A 9,773-nucleotide genomic window follows, 5' to 3' on the forward strand; every position below is an offset into this window, starting at 1 on the left:
AGGTTATTTCTGAGTAAGTGCCGCCTGATAGCAATGTTGACAACCACTTCCATTGCTTTGGTGATGATCGATAGTGTACTGATGGGGCAGTAATTGGCTGGATTGGAGTTGTCCTGCTTTTTGTGGACTACCTGGAGAATATTCACATTGCCAGGTAGATGCCAGTGTTCTAAAAGTAATGGAACAACTTGGCTAGAGGCACAGCTAGTTCTGGACAACCTAGGACTGGACTGGCTCTTCAGTACTAGTGCCAGAATGTTGTCAGGGCCCATAGCCTTTGCAGTGTACAGTGCCATCAGTCATTTCTTGATATCGCATGGAGTGATTCAAATTGACTGAAGGCTGGCATCTGTGATGCTGGGGACTTCAGGAGGAGGCTAAGATGGATCATCCACTTGGCACTTCGGGCTGAAGATGGTTGCAAATGCTTCAGCGTCATCTTTTACACTGATGTGCTGGGCTCCCACACCACTGAGCATGGGGGCATTTGTGGACCCGCCTCTTCCTGTTTGGTGTTTATTGTCCACTACCATTCATGACTGGATGTGGCGGGACTGTAGAGCTTGGAACTGATCTGTTGATTGTGGGGTCACTTAGCTCTGTCTGTCACTTGCTCCATCTGCTTTCTGGCATGCATGTAGTCCTTGTTGTAGCTTCACCAGGTTGGCACCTCATCTTTAGGTATGCTTTATGCAGCTCCTGGCTACCGTCACGCACTCTTCATTGAACCATTGATCCCCTGGCTTGATGGTAACGGCACAATTGGGGATATGCCAGGCTCTGAGGTTACAGTTTGTAGTTGTATTCAATTCTGCAGATTCTGACGGCTCACAGCACTTCATGGATGTCCAGTTTTGAGTTGCTAAATCAGTTTGAAATCTATGCAATTTAGCATGACGATAATGCTGCACAACACATTGGAGGATATCCTCAACGTGAAGACGATACTTTGTCTCTACAAGGACTCTGCAGTGGTCAGGCCTATCGATAATGTCATGGGCAGATACATCACAACCCCATTCTCCTGCCTTCTCCCCATAACCTTTGATCCCCTCACCAATCAAGAACCTATCCATCTCCATCTTAAATGCACTCAAAGACCGGGCCTCCACGGTCTTCTGTGGCAATGAATTCCATAGTTTCACCACTCTCTGGTTAAAGAAGTTGCTCCTCATCTCTGTTCTAAAAGGTATTCCCTTTACTCTGAGGCTGTGCCCTCAGATTCACGTCTCCCCTACTAATGGAAACAACTTTCCAAGTCCACTCTATCCAGGCCTTTCAGTATGCTGTAAGGTTCAGTTAGATTCCCCCTCGTTCTTCTAAACTCCATCGATTATACACCCAGAGTCCTCAAACATTCCTCATATGTTAAGCCTTTCATTCCTGGGATCGTTCTTGTGAATCTCTTCTGGACGCTCTCCAGGGCCAGAACATCCTTCCTGCGATATGGGGTTCAAAATTGCTCACAATATTCTAAATGTGATCTGACCAGAGCTTTACAAAGCCTCAGCAGCACATCCCTGCTTTTATATTCTAGTCCTCTCGAAATAAATGCCAACATTGCATTTGCCTTCCTAACTACCAACTCAACCTGCAAGTTAACCTTAAGGAACTCCTGGACTAGCACACCTAAGTCCCTTTGCACTCCAGATTTCTGAATTCTCTCCCCATTAAGAAAATAGTCCATGCCTCTATTCTTCCCACCAAAGAGCATGACCTCACACTTCCCCACCTTGTATTCCATCTGGCACTTCTTTGCCCATTCTCCCAACCTGTCCAAATCCTTCTGCAGCCTCCCCGCCTCCTCAATACTACCTGTCCCTCCGCCTATCTTTGTATCATCTGCAGTTTCTTCTTCTAGATCATTAATATATTAAGTGAAAAGTTGTGGTCCCAACACTGACCCCTGCGGAACTCCACTAGTCACCGGCTGCCATCCTGAGAAGGACCCTCTTATCCCCACTCTCTGCCTCCTGCCAGACAGCCAATCTTCTATCCATGCTAGTACCTTGCCTCTAACACTATGGGCTCTTATCTTACTGAGCAGCCTCCTGTGTGGCACATTGTCAAAGGCCTTCCGGAAGTTCAAGTAGAAAACATCCATTGGCTCTCCTTTGTCTAACCTACTCATTACCTCCTCAAAGAATTCCAACAGATTTGTCAGGTATGACCTCCCCTTGAGGAAACCATGCTGACTTTGCCCTATTTTACCATGCAATTCCAAGTATTCTGAAATCTCATCTTTAATAATGGACTCTAAAATCTTACCAACGACCGAGGTCAGGCTAATCAGCCTGTAATTTGCCGGCTTTTGCCTCACTCTCTTCTTATACAGGGGGGTTACATTAGCGATTTTCCAGTCCTCTGGTAACCTCCCTGACACCAGTGATTCCTGAAAGATGACCACTCATGCCTCCACTTTCTCTTCAGCCATTTCCTTCAGAACTCTGGGGTGTAATCCATCTGGTCCAGGTGATTTATCCACCTTCAGACTTTTTAGTTTTCCTAGCACCTTCTCCTTGGTAATGGCCACCATACTCACCTCTGCCCCCCGACTCTCTTGAACTTTGGGGATGTTACTCGTGTCTTCTACTGTGAAGACTGACGCAAAGCATCTATTCAGTTCCTCTGCCATTTCTTTGCTCCCCACTACTATTTCTCCAGCGTCGTTTTCCAGTGGCCTAATGTCCACTTTTGCCTCTCTCTTACCCTTTATATATCTAAAAAACTCTTGCAATCTTCTTTTATATTACTGGCTAGTTTACCCTCATACTTAATCTTCTCCCTTCTAATTTCTTTTTTAGTTGTCCTCTGTTGGTCTTTGTAGGCTTCCCAATCCCTTGGCTTCCTATTGCTCTTCGCTGCAATGTATGTTTTCTCTTTAGGTTTTATGCTGTCCCTGACTTCCCTTGTCAGCCATGGTTGCCTCGTCCTCCCTTCAGTATGCTTCTGCTTCCTAGGGTTAAATTTTTGCTGTGTCTCCCAAATTAGTCCCAGAAACTCCAGCCATTGCTGTTCCACTGTCTTTCCTGCTAGGCTCATCTCCCAGTCAGTTCTGGCCAGCTCCTCTCTCAAGCCTCTGTAGTTGCCTTTATTCAACTGCAATACCATTATATCTGATTCCAGCTTTTTCCTCTCAAATTGCAGGGTAGATTCTATCATATTATGGTCACTTCCTCCTAATGGTTCCTTCACCTTAAGATCCCTTATAAAATCTGCCTCATTACACGTCACTAAATCTAGAATTGCCTGTTCCCTAGTGGGCTCCACCACAAGCTGCTCCAAAAAGCCATCTCGTAGACATTCCACAAATTCCTTTTCTTGGGATCCACTACCAACCTGATTTTCCCAATCTAACAGCATATTGAAATCCCCCATGATCACTGTAACCTTGCCTTTCTTACACGCCTTTTCTATCTCCTGGTGTATCTTGTGCCCCACATCCTGACTACTGTTCGGAGACCTGTACATAACTCCCATTATAGTTTATTTACCTTTGCGGTTCCTCAACTCTACCCACACAGATTCCACATCACCTGACCCTACGTCGTTTCTTGCTATTGATTTAGTTTCATTTCTTACTAACAAAGCAACCCCACCTTCTCTGCCAACCTGCCTATCTTTTTGATAGGATGTATATCCTTGGATATTTAGCTCCCAGTCCTGACTCCCTTGCAGCCATGTCTCTGTGATGCCCACCACATCATACCTGCCAATTTCAATATGGGCCACAAGCTCATTTACCTTATTTCGTATACTGCGTGCATTCAGATACAACACCTTCAGTCCTGTATTTCCCATCCCCCTTCTCATTTTCGTCCCTTTATCTGATGTGCTTGAAGTTAGATTCCTAGCCCTTTCCAAAAACTGACCTACTTTGTGTCCTGCAGACTTTAATATCCTCTCCTGGGCTCTCCTTTCTTTTCAGTTTTTTCATAATTTTCCATAAAGTTGAATCCATCCCCCCACATGCTAACCTGCTGCTTTGTTTCCCATTAGTCATACTTCTTGGAGTTTTACCCTTCCCTTCCCCCCCACTTTCAAGTTTAAAGTCCTGTTGACCATTCTATTTACCCTTTTCGCTAGAACATTGGTCCCAGATCGGTTCAGATGGAGACTGTCCCAACAGTACAGATCCCTCCTGTTCCAATACTGATGCCAGTGCCCCATGAAATGGAACCCCTCTTTCCCGCACCACTCCTTTAGCCACGTGCTTACTTCCCTTATTCTTACGTCCCTATGCCAATTTACACGTGGCTCGGGTAGTAGTCCGGAGATTATAACCCTTGAGGACTTGTTCTTTAATTTAGTTCCTAGTTCCTGATAATCCCCAAACAGGTCCTCTTTCCTAGTCTTGCCCATGTTATTTGTCCCGACGTGGACCATAACAATTGGATCCTCCCCCTCCCTCTCCAATATCCTTTCAAGCAGGTCAGAGATGTCCCTCACCCTGGCACCGGGCAGGCAACATACCTTGCGGGACTCTCGATCCTGCTTACAAAGGATGCTATCAATTCCCATAATTATAGAATCTTCTACAACTACCACTTGTCTTTTTGCTCCCCCCTCTTGAATGGCCTCCGGTGCCACATTGCCGTGATCAGCTGGCTCATCCTCCCTACAGCCCTGTTCCTCATCCACACAGGGAGCAAGTACCTCGTACCTGTTGGACAAGGTCAAGAGCTGAGGGCTCCTCTGTGCTTGAACACAGGATCCCTCTACCTGCCTCACTTGCAGTCACACTCTGCTGACCCTGATCACTGACCGAACTGGAGGTACTTAATCTACCGGCTGTGACCGCCTCCTGAAACAAAGCATCCAGGTAGCTCTCCCCCTCTTGGATGGGCTGCAGCATCCGGAGCTCAGAATCCAGCTCATCAATTCTGAGCCAGAGTTCCTCCAGCATCCAACACTTGCTGCAGATGAGGTCACTGTAGCTCACAATGGGATCTGCCAGCTCCTACATCATACAGCTACAGCACATCACCTGCCCAGCCATCTCGACTTAGATAATTAATTTATTAATTGGCTTTGCAGTGTTTTTTTGTCAAATTTGGTGCAGATTTCCTACCAACCAATCAGGTCACAAATTTCCTGTGACATCACTTTTTTTCAGTTTTGGCTGCAGGTACTCTGTGCCCCTAGGTCACCGCTCCAGTGCTCCTCCCTCCGAGTTTTCTCCCTGGAGACAAGGCCGCGAATCCCCCAGGTAAGCTAGATTTATACTCACCTCTCGGGTGCTTGTCCCTCCGAGTCTGCTCCCTGGAGACAAGGCCGCGAATCCCCAAGGTAAGCTAGATTTATACACACTGCACGGTGCTCCTCCCACCGTGACCATGGAACCATTGTCGATTGTTGTAAAAACCCATCTGGTTCACTAACGTGCTTTAGGGAAGGAAATCTGCTGTCCTTACCTGGTCTGGCCTATACGTGACTCCTGTGTGGTTGACTCTTAAATGCCCTCGGAAATGGCTAGCAAGACCTCAGTGTAACAAAGTCACAGTGATGAATCAGTGTTACTCCATGTTAAACACCACTTGGAGGAACCCTGAGGGTGGCAAGGGCGCAGAATGTACTCTGGGTGGGTGACTTTAATGTCCATCACCAAGAGTGGCTCAGTAGCACCACTACCTACTGAGTTGGCCATGTCTTAAAGGACATAGCTCCTAAACTGGGTCTGTGGCAAGTGGTGAGGGAACCAACAAGAGGGAAAAACATATTTGACCTCATCCTCGCCAACCTGCCTGCCTCAGATGCATCTCTCCTTGACAGTATCAGTAGAAGTGACCACTGCATAGTCGTTGTGGAGACGGAGTCCCGCCTTCACATTGAGGATACCCTCCATCGTGTTGTGTGGCACTAACACTGTGCTAAATAGAATAGATTTTGAACAGACCTAGCAACTCAAGACTGGGCATCCATGAGGTGCTGTGGGCCACCAGCAGCAGCAGAATTGTACTCGTACACAATCTGTAACCTCATGGCCCGGCAGATCCCTCACTCCACCATTCCCACAAGCCAGGTAATTAACCCTTATTCAATGAAGAGTGCAGGAGGACATGCCAGGACCAGCACCAGGCATACGTAAAAGTGAGGTCTCAACCTGGTGAAGCTATAACACAGAACTACTTGCGTGCCAACCAGCATAAGCAGCTAGTGATAAACAGTGCTAAGCAATCCCACAGCCAATGGATCAGATCTAAGCCCTGCAGTCCTGCCACATCCAGTCATAAATGGTGGTGGACAATTAAACAACTCACTGGAGGAGGAGGCTCCACAAATATCCCCATCCTCAATGATGGAGGACCCAGGCACATCAGTGCAAAACATAAGGCTAAAGCATTCGCAACAACCTTCAGCCAGAAATGCTGAGTGGATAATCCATCTTGGCTTCCTCCGGCGGTCCCCAGCATCACAGATGCCAGTCTTCAGCCAATTTGATTCACTCTATGTGATATCAAGCAACGGCTGATGGCACTGGATACTGCAAAGGCTATGGGCTATAGTACTGATTACTTGTGCTGCAGACCTTGCCGCACCCCGAGCCAAGCTGTTCCACTACAGCTACAACACTGGCATCTACCCGACTATGTGAAAATTGCCCAGGTATGTCCTTTACACAAAAAGCAGGACAAGTCCACCTGGCCAGTTACCGCCCCATCAGTCAATATTCGATCATCAGTAAAGTAATGGAAGGGGTCATCAACAGTGCTATCAAGTGGCACTTGCTTAGCAATAATCTGCCCACTAACACCAAGGCCTTTCCTCCATTCCTCATTACAGCCTTGGTTCAAACCTGGACAAAAGAGCTGAACTTCCGAGGTGAGGTGAGAATGTCTGCCCTTGACATCAAAGCAGCATTTGACAGAGTGTGACATCAAGAAGCCCTAGCAAAACTGGAGTCAATGCAAATCAGGAGAAAACTCTCTGTTGGTTGGAGTCATAACCAGCACAAAGGAAGATGGTTGTGGTTGTTGGAGGTCAGTCATCTCAGCTCCAGGACCTCACTGCAGAGGTTCCTCAGGGTAGGGTCCTCAGCCCAATCATCTTCAGCTGTTTCATCATTGGCCTTCTTTCCATCATAAGTTCAGAAGTGGGGATGTTCGCCGATTGTTGCACAATGTCCAGCACCATTCACGACTCCCCAGTTACTGAAGCAGTCCATGTCCAAATGCAGCAAGATCTGAATAATACCCAGGCTTGGGCTGACAAGTGGCAAGTAACATTCGCACCACACAAGTGTCAGGCAATGACCATCTCCAACAAGGGAGAATCCAACCATCGCCCCTAAATGTTCGATGGCATTACCATTACTGAATCCCTCACATACTGGGGGCTACTATTGACCAGAAACTGAACTGGACTAGCCATATAAACTCTGTGGCTACAAGGGCAGGTCAGAGGCTAGCAAGCATGTCATGAGTAACTCATCTCCTGACTCCCCAAAGCCTGTCTACCATCTACAAGGCACAAGTCAGGAGTGTGATGGAATACTCCCCACTTGCCTGGATGAGTGCAGCTCCCACAACATTCAAAAAGCTTGACCCCAATCAAGGCAAAGCAGCCTGCTTGATTGGCAAACCATCCACAAACATTCAATCCTTCCACCACCGACGCACAGTAGCAGCAGTGTGTACCATCTACAAGATGCACTGCAGGAATTCACAAAGGCTCCTTTGACAGCACCTTCCAAACCCACGACTACTACCACCTAGAAGGACAAGGGCAGCAGATAGATGGCAACATCACCACCTGGAAATTCCCCTCCAAGTCACTCATGATCTTGACTTGGAAATATGTCGCCATTCCTTCACTGTTGCTAGGTCAAAATCCTGGAACTCCCTCCTTAACTGCAATATGGGTGTACCTATACCACATGGACTGTAGTGGTTCAAGAAAGCAGCTCACCACCACCTTCTCAATGGGAATTTGAGATGGACAATCATTGCTGGCCCAGCCAGCAAAGCCCACATCCCATGAATGATTTTTTTTAAATATTGATATTGAAAACGTCTTGGTCATTTTGAAACAAAAACTTGCAGCAGACCAGGCTTTAGGAAGAAGATTAGGGGCAACAAACCTCTTCAAGGAAACCAATCTGTGCTTCAAGTACAGGTGCAGGGCCAGAGTTGGGGTTGTTCGTGTTGGTGGTGGTGTGCTGGTTAATCAGTGAGGTCTTCATAACTTCTTAAACACCTCTTAACATTTACCTTAGTGCATAACTCTAAAAGATCTTTTCCTATTGTTTTATGTAATTTAACTTAGGGGTTTTGACAGAGTAGCAATAAATTGTTTCTACTGTAGTTATGCAACCAGAGAACACAAATTTAAGATAATTGGCAAAGGAGCTGGCAGGTGGGGTGGTGGGTGTGGTGGAAGAGCGGGAGGCAGGAAGTATTTTATTTATTCAGCAAGTGACATCTGGAATGCATTGCCTGAAAGGATGATGGAAGCAGGTGCAATTGTAAATTTCAAACAGGAATTGAATATATACTTGAAAAGAAAAATCTCCCAGGCCTATGGGCAAAGAGCAGACTAAATGGATAGCTTTTTGAAAGAACTAGCACACGCACAAAGTACCAAAGGGCTTCCTTCTGTGCTATATAGATCTACAAAGACATTATTTTTAATATTAATTTTACATGGAGAAGTACTGACTGCAATCGTTGCAGTGTTAAACATGCACTTTAACTTAAGAGTCCATGTGTGCCTTATGTTCAATGTGATGTGTGTGCTGTGGTGTTTCGCTCTCCTCTGTAAATTGGTGGGCCTTTATCTTTCTTATTCTCAAGTGATGACCAATAAAAGAAGTAGGTAAAGAGGAGAGCTGAGAAGTTTCCTGAAAACTTGTTTGTTATTCTGCTGACAACCTCGGTCAGTGTGTTTCAGACCCAGGGCCTAATTAGGGGCCTGCATGTTTTGATCTGCATCTCCTGTCAAATGCCTGGAGACACGCGTTATCAGGAAACTGATGTTAACCTGAGAGAAAATCAGTTGTTTCTATGTCTCCACATATTCCTCTAATGAAGTTCGAGTCCTGGCTGTTGCCACTGATCTCGGCAACTTACATTTATGGGAACTATTCCAAAAGTTTCAATATTAACTGGCTCACAAAGAGGTCAAATTGAATTTGCAGATATTTCTTGAACATTCTGTAAATCATCATCAAGTATAACACTTCATACTTTTGAACCAATTCTCAGTGAAGCTAACAACAATGAAAAAGTGAATTAAATATGCAATTCATGTTATAGACATTAGGATAGTCTGACAATTTTTTTTATTATACTTTTCAAAGCAAGACATAAAATTCATCCAAAGATGGAATAATTTGCTTTAACAATATTATAATTTCATTATAGTTATAAGCTAGATATTAAAGAAGTAAATTTGCAGTTCTAGTATTCTTTACCTTGTGCAATATTGTATCATATTTCATAAACAAAGATTCGATGTGCTTAGATATTAATTGCCATTTTAAGACACACAAGATTTTCTGAGAAAAATAGCATGTCATGATGGAATGAATAATTAAAACAATTAGTATATTTGAACTGAATATTAAAAAGTAAATGGAACATGATAGCACGCAGCAACTCAGCTAGTAGGTCAGAACAGATATCTGCAAACTTACTTGACTTCACATCAGTGTTTTGATTACTGCTATATGATCAATATTTAGGTATGTCTATTACAAGTTTGTATTCATTGAAGTAAAGTGTATCGGTGAAGAGAGCAGATTGACTTCATTGCACTTCATTTGGCTTGATAAC

Source organism: Carcharodon carcharias, chromosome 9 (assembly GCF_017639515.1).
Source record: "Carcharodon carcharias isolate sCarCar2 chromosome 9, sCarCar2.pri, whole genome shotgun sequence".
Taxonomy (NCBI): Eukaryota; Metazoa; Chordata; class Chondrichthyes; order Lamniformes; family Lamnidae; genus Carcharodon; species Carcharodon carcharias.